This window comes from Cupressus sempervirens, chromosome 11 (assembly GCF_028749045.1).
Source record: "Cupressus sempervirens isolate cs-2001-9-10 chromosome 11, ASM2874904v1, whole genome shotgun sequence".
Classification (NCBI taxonomy): domain Eukaryota; kingdom Viridiplantae; phylum Streptophyta; class Pinopsida; order Cupressales; family Cupressaceae; genus Cupressus; species Cupressus sempervirens.
The window spans coordinates 279458970-279480271 of record NC_143128.1 but is presented as its reverse complement, the minus strand read 5'-3'; the positions used below and the strand labels follow the sequence as shown (position 1 = coordinate 279480271).

Sequence of the window (21302 nt, the reverse complement as noted above, 5' to 3'; positions counted from 1 at the left end):
ATATATAACATATAACATATAGCTTTGAAATATTATATTATATTATATTTTATATATTTTTATATTATATTTTATATATATTATATTACATTAATATATATTATAATATAAAATATTATATTATTATAGTTTATAATATATTATACTTTTTTATTATTATATTATATTATTATAATATAATATTATTATTATAGTATAATAATATACTACGATTATAATATAATAATTATTATTATAATATTATATAATATATTTAATAACAATATTATATTATAATATTATAATAATATTATATTTAATAATATTATATTATAATGTATTATACTATTATAGTATAATGTTTTTATATTATTATAATATTATAATAATAATGTCATATGATTATCGGATATCTGATATATAATTAGACATCCAATATTAGATCGGGTATCCGATAAGGCTCGGCCTTTCCTTCCAAGCTTGGTACTTAGATAGGTGGAAAAAGGTCAAAGCAAATTTTGAAACACTTTTTAGACGTGTTCAAACTCTATTTTTTTCACATCACCACTTTTTCACACACCATGATCCTTCACATACCCTTTAAAAGAAAAATAGTCCATGTGTAAGCACCATTATACATAATCCAAGGGTGGTCTTCATTCTCTTAAATCAGTCCCAATCTGTCATTGCATGTAGAAATAACAAATAGAGGTGCATAGGGAGACACATTGAAATAGGGAGAAAAGTACAAAGTGAAACATATGGGCTCTACGCATTCCCCTCATTCTTATTCGTGCTATAGTTTACTATAAGAAATAACTAAAATTATGTTATTCCGCTAACACACTGTCGTGAACATCCCACCTACAGAAGTCTGATGTTTTGGGGAAAATTGTTAGAAAAAACAATTTTGACATTTAATTTATGGGCAACGGCTACCCAGGTAGCCAAATTGACTACCTGGATATGCCCTCCATTCTCATGCCTCCTCATGCCCAACGATGCATGTCATCCTGTGTCCTGCAGACGTACTCATGCCTGAGCGTGATAGAGGGAGGTACCCAGAGCTTCTTGATTCTACTACCCTCCTGTGTCATTTTGAAAGGACTACTATGTGAAGGAAGAGCTTCCATGTGAACAATTTCTGTCATAACTCTTCTAAATATCCCTAATTCACTTTCAGCTTTTCGTATAGTTTTTATTTTATTTTTATGTTGCATCTAAGAAAAGGTCTTACTATTATTTTCTTGTAACTTACGTCACAATAAGTATGCGTTAAATTTAAACATGATAAAGAATACCATCTTTATTAATTTTTTTGGTTTAAATATTAAAATAAATAAATTTAAGTATTTCAAATTGGTTAAACTTGTGTTTTTTATTTGTTTTTACTTGGAGACTTCGGTTTGTTTTATTTTGTTGGGTTTATTTGTTTAGTATCTTTATGTATATAAATGAAATCTCTTTGATTTAAAATTTCTATAACATTTAAAATTTGTCTAGCATTTTAATTTGATTTAAAATTTCTATAATTTAAAAAATTTGTCTAGTATTTTAATTTTAAAAATATAATATCTTATTTGTAAATTATAATTTCTTGCATTTTATAATTTTTATAGGTAATTAATATGTATTCTAGAATTATCTCTATAATGTAATATCATTTTATTTTATTCAAGTGAAAGTGGCATTTCTTCTTTTCAATGTCTCCATTTCTCATTATTAACAAATATAATATTATTCTAAAATTGAGACAAAGTGACAACATTTAGAATAATTATAAGAGTAAGTTATAAAATATATATAAATAAAATTTATACATCTTTAAAAAATTATATGAATTTATTAAAACTATATATTTATTTTAAATAAAAATCACATACCATTTACTTTTAGTTGAAGTTCACACATTTTTAAAGTGGAATGATGTTGAAAGCTTGCACTTTACATCCACATACAATACCTACTCATTTTCATTTCTATTCATGTTTTATCCATGGTTGCAACAACTTAAGTTTTGACTTGACTTTGTAAATTACCATTCAACTAATTAGTTAATTGAAATATTTATCTAGACATAATCTAATAATGCAACCAGTATTTTTTTATCTCAAATTTACAATGCAATTTCATTTTAAAAATTACAAAATTAAGTTAATTTTTAAAAATTTATACATCTTTAAAAAATTATATGAATTTATTAAAACTATATATTTATTTTAAATAAAAATCACATACCATCTACTTTTAGTTGAAGTTCACACATTTTTAAAGTGAAATGATGTTGAAAGCTTGCACTTTACATCCACATACAATACCTACTCATTTGCTTTTCTATCCATAATTATAAGAGTAAGTTATAAAATATATATAAATAAAATTTATACATCTTTAAAAAATTATATGAATTTATTAAAACTATATATTTATTTTAAATAAAAATCACATACCATCTACTTTTAGATAAAATTGCACTATATATTTATTTTAAATAAAATTGCATTGTAAATTTATTTTAAGTTAATTTTAAGTTGCATTGTAAATTTATTTTAAGTTAATTTTAATGTAATTTTTTAAATGAAATTGCATTGTAAATTTGAGATAAAAAAATGCCGGTCCCATTATTGGATTATGTCTAATTAAGATAAATATTTTAATTAACTAATTATTTAGGAGCTGATTATAATTTGTAGAACTAGTTGAATGGTAATTTTGAATGGTAATTTACAAAGTCAAGTCAAAACTTAAGTCGTTGCAACCATGGATAAAACATGGATAGAAAAGCAAATGAGTAGGTACTGTATGTGGATGTAAAGTGCAAGCTTTCAACATCATTTCACTTTAAAAATGTGTGAACTTCAGCTAAAAGTAGATGGTATATGATTTTTATTTAAAATAAATATATAATTTTAATAAATTCATATAATTTTTTAAAGATGTATAAATTTTGTTTATATATATTTTATAACTTACTCTTATAATTATTTTAAATTTTGTCACTTTGTTTCACTTTTAGAATAATATTATATTTGTTAATAATGAGAAATGGATATTATATTATAGAGATGATTCTAGAATACATATTAATTACCTATAAAAATTATAAAATGCTAGAAACTTAATTTACAAATAAGATATTATATTTTTAAAATTAAAATACTAGACAAATTTTAAATGTTATAGAAATTTTAAATCAAAGAAATTTCATTTATAATACTAAACAAATAAACCCAACAAAATAAAACAAACTGACGTCTCCAATTAAAAAAAAAAAAACACAAGTTTAACCAATTTGAAATACTTAAATTTATTTATTTTAATATTTAAACCAAAAAAATTAATAAAGATGGTATTCTTTATCATGTTTAAATTTAAAGCATACCGTAAGTTACAAGAAAATAATAGTAAAACCTTTTCTCAGATGCAACATAAAAATAAAATAAAAACTATATGAAAAGCTGAAAGCGAATCAGGGATATTTAGAAGAGTTATGACAGAAATTGTTCACGTGGAAGCTCTTCCTTCACATAGCAGTCCTTTCAAAATGACAGGACACAGGAGGGCAGTAGAATCGAGAAGCTCCGAGTACCTCCCTCTGTCACACTCAGGCATGAGTGCAGCCGCAGGATGCAGGATGGAATGCATCGTTGGGCATGAGGAGGCATGAGAATGGGGGGCATACCCAGGCAGTCAATTCGGCTGCCTGGGTAGCCGTTGCCTAATGGATGTGGCCGATCTTATCCTTGATCTTCTCAATGTTCAGAAGTCTGGTACTTTGTGAAAATTTGACTAAAGAAAAAACCAAACGCTGGAAAGTACAACAAAAACAACACAAAAATGTGTGGCTGGTATTGTGTGGAAAATTAAGAGAAGAAAAAAAACTCCGACTTTAATCTTTTCATTAAGACAAAATTTTAAGCAAACTTGTCAAATAGATTACAGATTCTGGACAAAATAGAATGATAAAAAGCTTAATTGATAGATGAAAATAAAGTTTAATTGAAAGAATTAATTTTGTTAACATGATTGCTACTTATCTGCTGGAGTCAAAATATGTTGTTGATAGAATGACAACTGACCTGGCCAGCTTTGAAAATAAAATTATTAAATCATAAACAATGTAAATATTGGTCATTGACCTGTTGACCAGGACGCTGTTAAGAAGAGCACGCCCAGAAAAGAAATTCAATTCCCTTGTGCCCTGCTTAACACATTTCCCAATGGCCATCCCTTTTATGTGCAATCTCTGTATTGTAATCTTTCTTCTCTTCTTCTTCTGCTCCTCTACTGTTTCCCATCGATTGATGCCCAACAGATGCCCTCCCCACGAATCCCATGCTCTGCTCCGCTTCAAAGCGGGTCTGAATGACACCGAGGGCGCTCTGAGTTCGTGGGTGAATGGAACTGACTGCTGCACCAACTGGACTGGCATCTCCTGCGACAATCACACCAACCACGTCGTCTCTGTTGATGCATCATCTTCTGACTACTCTTTCCAAGGTGTGATATCTTTACACTACTCTTTCCAGGGTGTGATATCTGAGAGCCTCTGCCAACTTCGCTTTCTCACATCAGTAAGGCCCTGTTTGGTTACGAGAATACCGAGCGCGAAATAGGGTTTTCAGCACCAAAATCGGGTTATGGAAGAAAATGGTGGCGTTTGGTTCATCAAACGCATAACCCGGTTTCGGGTTTCGTCTGCCAATTTCGCTCGAAAATTGGAAGAAATTTCTTCCAAGAAATAGGTGGAAGTTGAAATGAAAACCAGGTTTTGGGTTTTTATGAATGCGTTTGAATAAATCGTCGGGTCCGCCGAATCCGCCTTAGGTTTTTGGAAGAACAAATTGGGTTTTTTGGAAGACGACGATTGTATTGTTTTCGTGCTCTGTTGTGCGAAGGTGAGGGTTTTTGGTTTGCTACATTTGTTGGGCTTGTGGGTTTTCTGTGGCCGTGGTTTGCGAGGGTTTCTGGTTTGTGGGTTTTCTGTGGCCGTGGTTTCCTATGGCCGTGGCGTGTGGCTGTGGCATTTTCTGCGATTTTTCTTCTCCACTTTGAACAGCGGCGGTGGTAAACGGTTCTCCTCTCACACCCACCTTTGCATACTGGATTTTTTTAAGTTTTTTTGGTTCATTCAAACGTAACTATTTGTTTCAAATCTGTTTTTAAAATAGTCAATATATGTGGTAACTGTTTGTTTCAAATCTGTTTTTAAAATAGTCAATATGTGCTCACTAATAAATTCGAGTATAGTGATGTGAGAGATCAATACCAGTGAAATGAAAAATTAAACTTTGTAACAATTTCTGGGTGTTTGTTTTAAATCTGTTTAGCAAAATAGTCAATATGTGCTCACTAATAAATTCCACTATAGTGCTGTGAGAGATCGATACCAGTGAAATGAACAACCAAACTTTGTAACAATTTCTTGCCAGTAATGAGTTCTAGTATGTTGTTCTGAGAGATGAATGAAATACCATTAAATAGAGCCAAGTCATAAACTTGTGCTCACTAATAAATTCTAGTATAGTGCTGTGAGAGATCAATACCAGTGAAATGAATAACTAAACTTTCTAACTGTTTCTTGCCAGTAATGAGTTCTAGTATACTGCTGTGAGAGATGAATGCAATACCATTAAATAGAGTCAAGTCATAAACTATGTATGAATCAACTATGTATAGATCAATGTCAATCATGGCTTTTATCTATACATAATCAATATGTGCTCAATATGTGCTTAATAATGAATTTTAGTGTGTGCTCATGTGATTACCTGTATATATCATAGTGCCAATCAAGCAAAACATGGCAATCATGGCTTTTATCTATACATAGTTGACCTATACGTAGTTTATCATGGTTCAAATCTGTTTAGCAAAATAGTCCAATATATGCTGTAACAGTTTGTTTAGAATCTGTTTGACAAAATAGTCAATATATGCTCACTAATGACTTTCAGTATAGTGTTGTGAGAGATCAATACCAGTGAAATGAACAACTAAACTTTGTAACAGTTTCTTGCCAGTAATGAGTTCTAGTGTACTGCTGTGAGAGATGAATGCAATACCATTAAATAGAGCCAAATCATAAACTATGTATAGATCAATGGTAATCATGGCTTTTATCTATACATAATCAATATGTGCTCAATATGTGCTCAATAATGAATTCCAGTATGTGATCATGTGATTACCTGTATATATTATAGTGCCAATCATAATAGCAAAACATGGCAATCATGCTTTTATCTATACATAGTTGACCTATACATAGATTATCATGGTTCAAATCTGTTTAGCAAAATAGTCCAATGAGTTCCAGTATAGTGATGTGAGAGATCAATGCAATACCATTAATCAAAGTGAATCATGCCAATGAAATGAACAACTAAACTATGGATATATCAAGTATGTATTGATCCATGCAAAATCATTCAACATACTTATGAGGTCATAAACTATGTATAGATAAAAGCCATGATTTCAAACTATGTATAGATCAATGCAGAAAGAAACTCTATTCCTATTGCCAACTATGTTACTTTTCATCTTCTAAAAGACGAGCCTCAATTTCAGCGGACCTGACGATTTATTAAAACACATTCATAAAAGCCCAAATTCAAGTTATAGTTTGTACATGTGTATGTGTACATACATACATGTGTGTGTATGTACGTACACACATACATACTTGTGTGTGTACGTACATGCATGCATACATACATATGTGTGTCTACGTACATGCATGCATACATGTGTTCGTGTGTGTACGTACATACATGCATACATACATACATACATTCATGTGTGTGTGTGTACATACACACATACATACATGTGTGTGTACGTACGTACATGCATACATACATGTGTGTGTGTGTACGTACATACATGCATACATACATGTGTGTGCACAGACATATATACATACATGTGTGTATACATATAGACAAATGGAATCAATATTATGCTTTCATTGGTATAGATAGATTACATGGAGTATAATGACACATTGTAATTTGTTCTTTATGGGCTTATGATCCTCGGTAGTTGGTACTCCTTGTTGTATTTGAATAAATAATTGACTTCTTAATGCAATGAGGCTAGCAAATAATCATGTTGTATCTCGATAGGTGATAGTTGATATTTCATAACTGATAGTGTTTAAATTGTCCACATTTCAGGTCACTAATGGATCCTATGGAGAGTATAGAGGTCCAAGGAAGCATAGTTAGGAAGACCACATACACCCGCATTCTCACAATTCTTTTTGCTTTTGTTGGCATAGCCAAAGTACTGGTAGCCCGAGAAGGTAGTCAAATGGGTAAACGAATAAGAAAAGGAAATTTCTTTTGTAGAGACATTATTCCTTCGAATGAGTTGGATTGTCATGATCAGATTCGGATGAGTAGGGCAGCCTTCTTTTCTCTAGCTCGTATTCTGAGGCTGAAAGGAAGCTTGAGAGATACGATCCACTTGAAGTTAGAGGAACAACTAGTGATGTTCCTCCACACCCTTGGGCACAATCTAAGGAACCGCAAGATTGCCCATAACTTTGGGCACTCAGGAGAGACAGTCAGTCGGTACTTCCACAAGGTTTTGATGGCTATCTTAGCCCTTCACAGAGATTACTTCATACCACCTAGTCCAGGCACTCCTCCTGAAATTAGTGGGAAGGATCGTTTTGAACCATTCTTCAAGGTAAATCACACATTATTACAAGTTTATTGTCTAGAATGTTGTCCTTATCTTATTATTACTTGAGAATACATTTGATCAGTGTATCATATCCCACAGGATTGCATTGGAGCCATCGATGGTACCCATATTCCAGTGCGAGTTGATGTCGACATATAGGGTAAATATCGTGATAGAAAAGGGAACCTATCGCAAAATGTTATGGGTGTCTGCTCCTTTGATTGTAAGTTTCAGTATTGCCTTGCTGGTTGGGAAGGCTCTGCTGCAGATAACCGTGTTCTAGCCTCAACTCTATCCAGATCAGATCCACTTGTAGTTCCCCCTGGTAAGCCAAATCACATTTTAAAATACTCAAGGTTATGCTAAATGGTTCAAGTATTGACAATATACTTTCTTTATATAGGAAAATATTATCTCGTGGATGCTGGATATCCAAATGCACCTGGATTTCTCGCTCCTTATCGGTGTACACGCTACCACTTGAAAGAGTGGTCAAGAGAAAACCCAATAAACTCTGCACATGAGTTGTTCAACCATCGACACTCCTCTCTTAGAAATGCAGTAGAACGTACATTTGGTATTCTGAAGCAGCGTTTTCCAATCTTAAGACATGCAACGTCTTATGATATCATGACACAATCCTATATTGTTTTAGCATGTTGCATACTTCACAATTTCATTACGATAGAGGATGGCCTTCCATCGGAAGAAGCTATTGAAGAGGAAGATGATCGTGATGGGATAGAGGTGCCACTACTTGAGACATATGGGTTGTCTCAGGAGGATAGAAATGAGTGGGCCCAATTTCGAGAAGATATAGCAAATAGGATGTGGGAAGATTATAGATCTCGACAATAAATGATTTATTAGAAGGCAATGTGCTTTATATGATTAAATTGATGTATGCATATACAATGATGGTGTTTGATTTCGTTATTCTGATATCAGTCTTTGCTACATTCTAATTAAATAAAAAGAACATTAACTTTCAATTTCACACCTACATTATGTACAAAAATTGTTGATCATATCTGCAATACACAATTCAACTTGAAATATAGATTACATTGATTTAAATGCAAGAAAGCACAATTATTATACATCTTTGCATTGAGAAAGTACAATAACATGCTTCATAATGGGGCTCATGACTATTTACTTTCCATTGATATCACCATTTTGTCTTACTGGTAGTTTTTTTGATGTTGATGTGTTATCATCAATTATTGCTTAAAATCTGTATCATCTTCAGTTAAATTCTTTCAAGTTTATTAAATGTTAGCCTCATTGCATTAGGATGTATTAAAAAATGATATTTAAAGTTTATCATCTTCAATTTTAAATGAAATACAGCAAGGAGTACCAAATGATGAAGATCATAAGCCCACTAGTAAGAAGAGAACAACGAATTCGTTGAAAATCTTATTTTTCTGATGTTACTGCTTGCTGCATTCTATTTAAATTTAAAGAGCAATAACTTTCAATTTTAGTCATATGATTACTTTAAATCGTAATACGTTTACCTATTCAATATGTTAGCCTTGTTCCATTATGACGTATTACAAATTGATAGTTAAAGATTTTCTATTTCAAATTTAAATGAAATATAGGAAGGAGTACACAATGGCATATACCAAGCTCATGATGAGCATAGATGGATCTGATCATGTGAAATAGATGTGTTCTCCCATTACTTTGAGTGATATAGATGGATCCCTCACTGTGAGCAACAAATCTTCTTCTTCAAAGAAGAAAATGTGGACAAAATCGATGGAATGCAAGTTTTTAGACTTGCTCCTTGAACAAGTCCATCTCGGACGGAAAGGTGAAGGTGGGTTTAAAAAAGAGGCATGGACTGCAATAGAGAGGACATTCAATTCAGCGATGAACTCGAATCTGTCACGAGATCATTTTAAGAATAAGCTAAAAACATGGAAAGTAGGATATAAAGTAATGAAGGACTTGAAAAATACAAGTGGGTTAGCTTGGAATGAAGAAACTCAAACTGTGGATGCTGAGGATTCAGTGTGGGATGACCTTTTGAAGGTAGGATCATCTTTGTACTCTTTTCATTGAAGAAATTTTTCCCTCTTATTTTAATAATGAAAAACTTACAACCTAATCCATCTATTAATGCTTATATGTAGAGGAGAGAATTCAAAAATGCAAAAATGTATAAGAGGTCACCTTTCCAATATTTCAATGAATTGGCTGTAGTTGTTGGTAATGACATTGCTGAAGGGTTCGCATCTAAAACACCCCTTGATGCTGAAGAAGGGCACCCTATGAATGATGCATTTAATGTGCTTGATGAGGATGATACCAATTGTGGTACACCTCTTGACAGCCAACCAGATATTGATGAAGAGTTATATCATTCCAATTAGTCGAGTGCAAGTGCTAGAGGGACTCCTCCACCATCATCATCAAGGAGGGGAAAGAGGAAGAAGACATCTTTGGCTGCATCATTGGATGTGATATGCGAAACTATGAAGGAACTGAAAGATGGCCTCATTATGCTTCAGATTGTAAAAGTGCATTAATCTGAAGATGATAATATTTTGACTGCTGCATATATTGCTCTCAAAGCTGTCCCTGAACTGAGTCGAGCAATTTTCGTGAAAGCACATGATACCTTCGTGCTTCAACGTGAAAGAGCCAAAGGGTTCTTGATGATGGATGAGGTGGAGAGAGTGGAGTGGATTGCAATGACATTTGGTACCATTTAGCTATTTCAGCTACTGACTGGATTGCAATGACTTATGCTGCATGATTACTCTATTCAATGGTTTTGCATTAATCTCTAATAGCACTAAACTAAAACTATATTAATCTCACATCACTATATTGGAACTCATTATTGATCACATTTTGACTATTTAATTAGTGATCTCTCACAGCACTATACTGGAAGTCATTAGTGAGCATATATTTAATATTTTGTTAAACAAATTCTAAACAAACTGTTACAGCATGTATTGGACTGTTTTGCTAAACAGATTTGAACCATGATAAATTATGTATATGTCAACTATGTATAGATAAAAGCCATGATTTTCATTGATCTTCCATGTATCCATACATAGTTTATGAGTTGGCTGCGTTTAATGGTATTGCATTGATTTGTACATAGTTTATGACGTCATAAGTATGTTGAGTGATTTTGCATGGATCTATACATACTTGATATATCCATAGTTTAGTTGTTCATTTCATTGGCATGATTCACTTTGATTAATGGTATTGCATTGATCTCTCACAGCACTATACTGGAAGTCATTAGTGAGCATATATTTACTATTTTGTTAAACAAATTCTAAACAAACTGTTACAGCATGTATTGGACTGTTTTGCTAAACAGATTTGAACCATGATAAATTATGTATATGTCAACTATGTATAGATAAAAGCCATGATTGTCATTGATCTTCCATGTATCCATACATAGTTTATGAGTTGGCTACGTTTAATGGTATTGCATTGATTTGTACATAGTTTATGACGTCATAAGTATGTTGAGTGATTTTGCATGGATCTATACATACTTGATATATCCATAGTTTAGTTGTTCATTTCATTGGCATGATTCACTTTGATTAATGGTATTGCATTGATCTCTCACAGCACTATACTGGAAGTCATTAGTGAGCATATATTTACTATTTTGTTAAACAAATTCTAAACAAACTGTTATAGCATGTATTGGACTGTTTTGCTAAATAGATTTGAACCATGATAAATTATGTATATGTCAACTATGTATAGATAAAAGCCATGATTGTCATTGATCTTCCATGTATCCATACATAGTTTATGAGTTGGCTGCGTTTAATGGTATTGCATTGATTTGTACATAGTTTATGACGTCATAAGTATGTTGAGTGATTTTGCATGGATCTATACATACTTGATATATCCATAGTTTAGTTGTTCATTTCATTGGCATGATTCACTTTGATTAATGGTATTGCATTGATCTCTCACAACACTATACTGGAAGTCATTAGTGAGCATATATTTACTATTTTGTTAAACAAATTCTAAACAAACTGTTACAGCATGTATTGGACTGTTTTGCTAAACAGATTTGAACCATGATAAATTATGTATATGTCAACTATATATAGATAAAAGCCATGATTGTCATTGATCTTCCATGTATCCATACATAGTTTATGAGTTGGCTGCGTTTAATGGTATTGCATTGATTTGTACATAGTTTATGACGTCATAAGTATGTTGAGTGATTTTGCATGGATCTATACATACTTGATATATCCATAGTTTAGTTGTTCATTTCATTGGCATGATTCACTTTGATTAATGGTATTGCATTGATCTCTCACAGCACTATACTGGAAGTCATTAGTGAGCATATATTTACTATTTTGTTAAATAGATTCTAAACAAACTGTTACAACATGTATTGGATTGTTTTGCTAAACAGATTTGAACCATGATAAACTATGTATATGTCAACTATGTATAGATAAAAGCCATGATTGCCATTGATCTTCCATGTATCCATACATAGTTTATGAGTTGACTGCGTTTAATGGTATTGCATTGATCTGTACATAGTTTATGACATCATAAGTATGTTGAATGATTTTACATGGATCTATACATACTTGATATATCCATAGTTTAGTTGTTCATTTCATTGGCATGATTCACTTTGATTAATGGTATTGCATTGATCTCTCACAACACTATACTGGAAGTCATTAGTGAACATATATTTACTATTTTGTTAAACAGATTCTAAACAAACTGTTACAGCATATATTGGACTGTTTTGCTAAACAGATTTGAACCATGATAAACTATGTATAGGTCAACTATGTATAGATAAAAGCATAATTGCCATGTTTTGCTATTATGATTGGCATTATGATATATACAAGTAATCACGTGAGCACATACTGGAATTCATTATTGAGTACATATTGACTATTTTGCTAAACAGATTTGACACAAACAGCCAGACACTGTTACAAAGTTTAATTGTTCATTTCACTGGTATTGATCTCTCATAGCACCATACTATAATTTATTAGTGAGCACATATTGACTATTTTGCTAAATAGATTTGAAACAAATAGTTACCACATCTATTGACTATGCTAAGCAAATAGCAGATAGAAATAGAACTATGATAAACTATGTATAGGTCAGCTATGTATAGATAAAAGCTAGTGATATACTTGTAAATTTCATTATTGAGCACATATTGAGCACATATTGATTATGTCTAGATAAAAGCCATGATTGCCATTGATCTATACATAGCTTATGAATTGGCTCTATTTATATGGTATTGCATTCATCTCTCACAGCACTATACTAGAACTCATTACTAGCAAGAAACTGTTACAAAGTTTAGTTGTCCATTTCAGTGGTATTGATCTGTCACAGCACTATATTGGAATTCATTAGTGAGCACATATTGACTATTTTGCTAAACAGATTTGAAACAAACAATATGTATGTACACACATGTATGTATGTACGTACATATGTATGTATTATGTGCATATGTATGTACACACATGTATGTATGTACGTACATATGTATGTATTATGTGCATATGTATGTACACACATGTATGTACACATGTATACATACTTGATCTATGCATTGCATTGATCTCTCACAACACTATACTGGAACTCATTACTGAGCACATTTTTACTATTTTGCTAAGCATGTATGTATGTATATGCGTATGTATGTATGTACACACATGTATGTACGTATGCATGTATGTATGTGCATATGTATGTACACACATGTATGTACGTATGTATACAAACTTGATCTATGCATAGTTTAGTCATCCATTTTATTGACATGATTGGCATTGGTCAATATGCAGGATAGTTGTTCATTTCATTGGCATTCGCATGATTGGCATGTGAAGTCATTCCAGATGGTTAATTGGCTTTGTGTAATGGTATTGCATTGATCTGTCACAACACTATATTGGAAATCATTACTGAGCACTTTTTTTCTATTTTGCTAAGCATGTATGTATGTGTGTGTGTATGTATGTGCGTATGTATGTATGTAGGTGCGTATGTATGTACACATGTATGTATGTATGTATGTGCGTATATATGTATGTCTGTGCATATGTATGTTCACGCATGTATGTACGTATGTATACATACTTGATATATGCATAGTTTAGTCATTCATTTCATTGACATGATTGGCATTGGTCAGTACATAGTTTAGTTGTTCATTTCATTGGCATTCACACGATTGGCATGTGAAATAATTCCAGAGGGTTAGTTGGCTTTGTTTAATGGTATTGCATTGATCTCTCACAACACGTAGTTTATGATCTCGTAAACGTTTGGTATAGTTGTTCATTGCATTGTTAATTAGAGTTATATTTGAACCATACATACGTGGAATACACAAGGAGTGGCAAATGATGAATGCTCAATTGTAGAACTTGAAAGCATATAGAAATGTGATTTGCTAGATGATTGTATAGTTCATGATTCTGTCCTATGTTATATCTATAGTCCTAATTTTCTTGCATATGTTTTTATTTTTTTGTCTTTTTGTCCCTATTTGATTTCCTATGTATGTTTTCATTGACAAGATTATCAAAAGTATTGAGGATTTTTGGTAGATGATTGTACAGTCATGATTATGTCCCATGTTATATGTATATTCCTAATTTGCTTGGATATTTTTAAAATTTCTTATTTTTTTTTTCACAGTTTGGTTTCCTATGTACGTGCTTCTTGACAAGATTGTCAACGGTATTGATAAAGTGTCTTTCTCTTGTATTTTTTTATTGCTCTTGATTTGCTAATATTGTAAGACCACACATGCTGATAAAAAATGAGCTATCGGATGATTGTTTACTGTGTTTGTAAACGATCAATATTTCTGATGCCACTCCTTGGTGTATTCCATTAAAAAAATAATCAAGTTTTAATTTTTCAAGCATGTTTAGTTCATATATGCAGGATTGACCATCTAACAACACAAACAGTAATGGAAAGATTGAGCAGCATGAGAGGGTTGCCGTCGAATGTGGGGCATAAGGGCATACATCGTGGATTTCTCAGTGTTTTCATATGTAACGGTGTGTCGTCGAATGTGGGGCATAAAGGCATACATCGTGGATTTCTCAGTGTTTTCGTGTTTAACGGTTTGTTTTCACACCATCATCAAATCATGGATATTGTTCTATCAAGTTAGCAAGTTTTCATATTGTAGTAATTATGTGAAATTCATTATTAGAATTTCATGATGTTAAAATATGATTTATATGATTAATGATTTTCATGATCTTTTTTTTTAAATTGCATGTAAAATCTATGTTGCCAAAATTCCACATTTTTTAAGAGCAATTATTAACAAAGCATCATTTTTCTTGTTAAAGTTCTCATCAAATGTTTAATGTATGTGAATGTAAAATGGTATATTTTTTCCTATATAATATTTCACGTAAAATTTAGTTGCATATTTTGTTGAATAATTAACTAACTTAATAAATTTATTAAAAGGGAGAGATACATAGAGGGGCAGAGAGTGCGGGATAAGAAGGGGGGACGGAGGGACAGAGGGAGAGAGTGAGAGAGAGAGAGAGGAGCTTGTGTGTTCCTGCATCTGTAGAAAGGTGTCTGTTGATGTGTGTTTTATGACTCACCAAACAGTAAAATGAAATACTGAAATATCTTATCCTCTCTTGAATATATATCTGTCTATGACCTCATCAAGATCTTCAAATGTCTCCTCCCCAATTGAAAGTATTTTCCAAGTCGAAGATAGCTAGCAAAATCCTTTTGGTCTTTTCCTCCCTCCACAATATCCTTGTGTGCATAAACTCCATTGAAAATGTTCAGTGTTAGAATCAAGTGAGTAGCCCCTTTCAAGCATGGACGGATAATACTCTCCCCTGGCTCTTTATCTATTAGGAACTTAATGGTTTCATTCTCTTGTTCACTTCATGAAATGGAATCCTCTTCCGCAAAATATGGATCCTTAACGTCCTTATCCTTATCCTATGCACCCTGATAGTTATCATTCTTTAGTGAACTCTCTTTGCAAGTTAACTCAACTAGGTACTTCACTTTTGTCATAGTTTTCACCCAACAGGTAAGGATGCTGCCTTCTGCAATTTTTTCTAAAGGATCTATATCTAGATCATCAGAAAGCTCCTCTTTCAATATTATTCATGTCAAGCTTGATTCCAGATCACAAATTATACGATGATTTTGGACTCTGCGGGGACAATTTTTTCCATTAACAGGGTTTCTTCATTTTCTCCAGTTAGCAGATAAAATTCCTCATCCTGGGATGGCTCTTTATATGGCGATCTCAAATCCTGAAATCCATGTAACAATTCACTCTTTATGTCAGCAAGGGTTTCCTGCTTTTTATTGGATGTCCATTGCTCCACACTTCTAGCATATTCATCAATATCAAGGGCATTTAACAGATCAGGATATTTTTGACATGCTCAACAACCATTTCTTGTGTTTCCTCATCCATATCATCTATATCATGTCCATCTTCTTCACAATATATGTCCTTAGCCATTTTCTTGGCAAATTCATATGACTTTGGATGAATTCTAGTATCATCCAATGGATCCATAACATGGTTTTCGGATGCTGCTTGTCCATTCCCTCTAACCCATAAAAAAACCAATAGCATTTATAAAGACAAGTGGCTTCATAGCCTCTACAGTTGGTTGTTGTAACTATTACCTGCTCAACAGCTTCATACTTTTCATCTAGAGTAAGGAAATGTTCTAGTGAATGAAGCTTCAATGATAATATTTCTTTGCCAAGACTATATAATGTTGCAACCATGGCCAATGGATTCTGAAGATACCGACCAAGAGCCACAACACGCCTCACAATCCCTCTCTGTGTCGGCAACTAGTCTTAAGAGATGCGAGAATTCTCATATAGTGTAGGCAATAATTCATTTACATAAACAACATTTATTGTGTCCAATCCTTCTGCCAAATCACGTGGATGAACACAAACATAGGGAGGGATAGAGAGAGGACACAAACACACATATTTAGCGGCTAAGTCACAAGGTTCAAGTTTCAATTCGAGTTCGACAATTATGAAGTTCGGATGAACTTGACAATAAATTCAATTCGACGATAAATTTGTCTTACACAATTTTTCAAAAATATATAATATATATGATCACAATTTTCAACAATGGGACAAAAAATAACTTCGTACAAATTATTGCATGTATGATTATTTTTAACTTTTCTTTGCTAATAAATAGAATTAAAATAAAAAATAATAATCATTTTATTTATTATTGACTAACAAAATAAAACTGTGAATATTCAAGAATAAATAATAATAATAATGTAGTCTAATTATAAATAAATTAAATCATAAATATTAATACTTTACTCATTCTAATCCTTGTGTTTCACTAATTAAATAAGATTAAAAAAATTTACATCAAATTCCAATTCCAATTAGAAAATGAACAACCAAACGCAACAAAAAGATATTCCTAGTCATATTCTGTTCCAATTCCAATTTCTAAATTGGCAACCAAACGCAGAATATGGATTTGAAAATTCATCTTCCGTGTCAACCAAACGGTCCAACTATCTTCCTAAAATACATAACCAGGTTTTCGAAAACCTGGTTATCAGATAACCTGGTTATGAGGAAAATTCATCTTCCCCAACCAAACGGGGCCTAAACATATCTGGAGTATCAGGTACTACGTCCATTCCTCCCTGTTTGGGAAACCTATCTTATATTGACTCTATCTATATAGATGCAATTGTCTTAAGTGGGATGATTCCTCCCTCCATTTGCTTGCTCCCCCGTCTTACAGATCTACATCTTTCAGTGAGTCAGTTCAATGGAAGCATACCTTCCTGCCTTGGCAATCTCTCTTATATTGAATCTCTCTCTTTTCACGGCTTTAGTGGAATCCCTTTCTCTTATATTCCCTCATCCATTTGCTCTCTCACTCGGCTTACACATCTTGATCTGTCAGGGAATGACTTCAATGGGAGCATACCTTCTTGCCTTGCCAATCTTTCTTCTTTAACTTACCTTGACCTTCATAGCAACCGACTTGGTGGAACCATACCGGCTTCTCTTGGAAGTCTCTCTTTGTTGAAGAATTTATACCTTGGTGAAAATCAGCTGAGTGGTAAAATTCCAGATTCTTTGGGCAATCTGTCTTCACTTGAGCGGTTGAATATTTGTAATAACCAACTGAGCGGTAAAATTCTAGATTCTTTGGAAAATCTGTCTTCACTTGAGCGGTGGACTATTTATACTAACCAACTGAGCAGTAAAATTCCAGATTCTTTGGGCAATCTGTCTTCACTTGAGCGGTTGAATATTTATAATAACCAACTGAGCGGGACCATTCCCCCTTCATTTTCTCAGCTTTCCTCACTCACCGTCTTGCATGCTTATGGCAATCGTTTCAATGAAACCATCTCGGCTTCGTCACTTCCACCTTCTTTATTTGAACTGGACCTGTCATTTAACCATCACCAGTCAATTTCAGAAACTTTCTTTCAAAAGTTTACGAGCCTACATAGTTTGTATTTATCTGACTGTGTACTAAATATCAGCACAAGCTGGATTCCATCCTTTTATTTATCTTGGCTAAATTTAGAGTCATGTAGGATTGACGGCCAATTTCCATCTTGGGTATCAACACAGTTTTCACTTGAATTGTTGGAAATAACAAACGCCAGTCTTGTGGGATTAATTCCCTCTTGGTTATGGGAAACCAGTCCTCTGTTGTCTTATCTGAATCTTTCAGGAAATCATTTGGAAGGAAGGTTGTCCTTAAATCCTTCAACATGGATGCAACTATACAGGCTAGATGTGTCTAGAAATAAATTGAGTGGATGCATCCCATCAATGCGGTCTCCTGATATGGAGATACTGCTGCTCAACGACAATTGGTTCACTGGCAACATTCCTCCTAGCTTGGGCGAATCATCCAAACTCAATATGTTAAATCTTGCAAACAACAACTTAACAGGAGTAATCCCTGTCAGCTTGTCCAATTGCTCTTCCCTTGTTGTCCTGAATTTGGGAAATAATAGTTTGGAGGGAGGCTTACCAAATGAATTAGGTATGCTGAGTCGATTATATTCATTGGTTGTAAACAAGAATAATATGAATGGGTCATTCCCTGTTTCATTAGAAAATTGTTCAAAACTGCATGTTCTTGATATGGGAAACAATTTATTTGGTGGTGAAATACCAACTTTGATTGGAAATCTTTCAGAGCTAAGAGTGCTGGTGTTGAAGGGGAACAATTTCACAGGCAGTATTCCTTCAGAGATAGGCCAGTTAATGAACCTTCAAATCTTGCTGCTTTCATCTAATCACATCTCAGGCAAAATTCCACAAACAATTGCATTCTTGAGAGCAATAGCAAATGAATCTCAAAATGGTTTTGTATTGTCGTCTGATTCTACTGAATCATTCTATCAAGATGGGTTGGATATGACTTTAAAAGGTACAGATCAACACTATCCATATATTCTTTCCACACTCACATGCATAGATCTTTCAAACAATGAATTGTAGGGAGAAGTTCCTTCTAATTTAGGGAATTTGAAGGGGCTAAGGCTTTTAAACCTTTCAATGAATAATTTGAATGGAAACATTTCAAAAAGTTTTGGAGAAATGCATCAATTGGATGCATTGGACCTTTCAAGTAATCATTTTTCAGGACAGATCCCTCCAGAGCTTGACTCTTTGAGTTCTTTAGGCTCATTAAATCTATCAAATAATAATCTTTCAGGAAGAATACCACAAGGAACACATATGAGCACCTTTGAAGAATCCTCTTATTCAGGGAATTCTGATTTATGGGGGTGTCCCCTACCCAAAAATTGTTCTTGGCCAAAATTTGTTCCTTCTCCTCCTCCAATTTACATTGATAAGATAAAAAGAAGCTCTACTTATCTATGGCATGGGATAGCATTTGGATTGTCCTATGGAATAGCTTTTGGAGGAGTAATATCATTGATCCTCATAAAAATCAATTGGAGAAGGAAATACTTCATTAAAGTTGATGCAATCTTGAAGTTTTTATTTCCATGGATGAAGAATTTGACACTATGAAGGGATACATGTACAAATCATTTAAATGTGAGTTTTTTTGTCCTTCAAAGTATATATCACAATTCTAAATATTGAAATACTAAAATTCAAAAAGTGTTGGTATAAGATAAAATTCCATAGGTTATTCTATCAATTGTAGATTGTTGGTAGTTCTTTTAAATTGAATGATATAATTTTCTACTTTTTATTGATACATATAACTTTGTGTACATGGACCTATGTTTGCCTATGATGGTTTCTTGTTTCATCCAAAGACTTCTTGTACTTGGTGGCTGAAAAAAATCACCACACATGCTTTTGGGGAGGAGCTACTTGTAATTGAAAAGAAAGATACAAAAATTAAAAAGTTATTGATTTTGTTAGAAACATATGATGCAACATCAAATGATAAGATAGATGTTGAAGTCTAAACTTGTAATGACTGGAACATCTAAGTTGTTACTAAGGAAAAAATAAAATAAGACATCTGTTAGTTTGATTTATATCAGTCTAATAAAATGCATATACACAAATCCAACTATTGTAGACTTGTGATATTGCTATTAGGATTTAACTGCATGTTTTTGAGTCAAACTCATTGACCCATATTTCATGAGTAGTGATTCAACATGAATCCATCTCTCATTAGAATAAATGGAACACTTTACTAGTAAAAAAATAAAATAAGACATCCTTTAGTTTTATTTGTATCAGTCTAATAAAATGCATATACACAAATCCAACTATTCTAGACTTGTGGTATTACATACATTGATGATGAATGGGAAGATTACAAAATTGAAAAATTACTTATTTTTCTTTGGAAATGTGTAAGAATATTCATGAACATGTGATAAAACATCAAATGATAAGATAAATGTTAATGTCTAAACTTAGAATTACTGAAATTTAACATTTAAATTGTAATTGGTAAATAAATTAAATAAGACATCTTTTAGTACTGGTAAATAAACATCTAAATTGTAACTAGTAAATAACATTAAATAATAAAATAACTGTTAATGCCTAAGCTTAGAATAACTGGAATAATCTAGACTTAATTATAGTTTGAGAAAGTAGAAGTAAATAAACTAATCTAGACTTAGTTATAATTTGAGAAAGTAGAGAATTAGAAATATTAAAATTTTCACTTTTTAGAAATGCAAATAAATTTTCCTTCTTAATATTATTTTTGATAAAGGTATATATAATCATTTTTTAATCTGCTTTTGGATGATGAATTTTTCTTTTCAATTTCGAATATGAAAATTTTATAATTTTTTGAAAAGTGTCATATTGGCTAAATTCAAATCCGAGGCCTCGATGCTATTATCATGACTGTAAGGAATTCATTCTACCTAAATGTCTATGTTAGTAAGCCTCATTATCCTTTGGCTATCTCTGTTTCAAAAATATATCTCTGCATTAATTGCAACAGATTTCCACAATCCATCATATTCTGTATAAGAGCTTCTGGGTGAGATTGTTAATGATTTTTTAGCATCAATGTTTCGGATCATACT

The 21302-nt window shown here is 32.5% G+C and overlaps 1 pseudogene; it reads left to right on the top strand.

Annotated features, from left to right (window-relative positions):
* Nucleotides 1-4199: 4199 nt before the first annotated feature.
* On the top strand, nt 4200-19800 carry LOC149529199 (uncharacterized; annotated as a pseudogene).
* Nucleotides 19801-21302: the final 1502 nt, after the last annotated feature.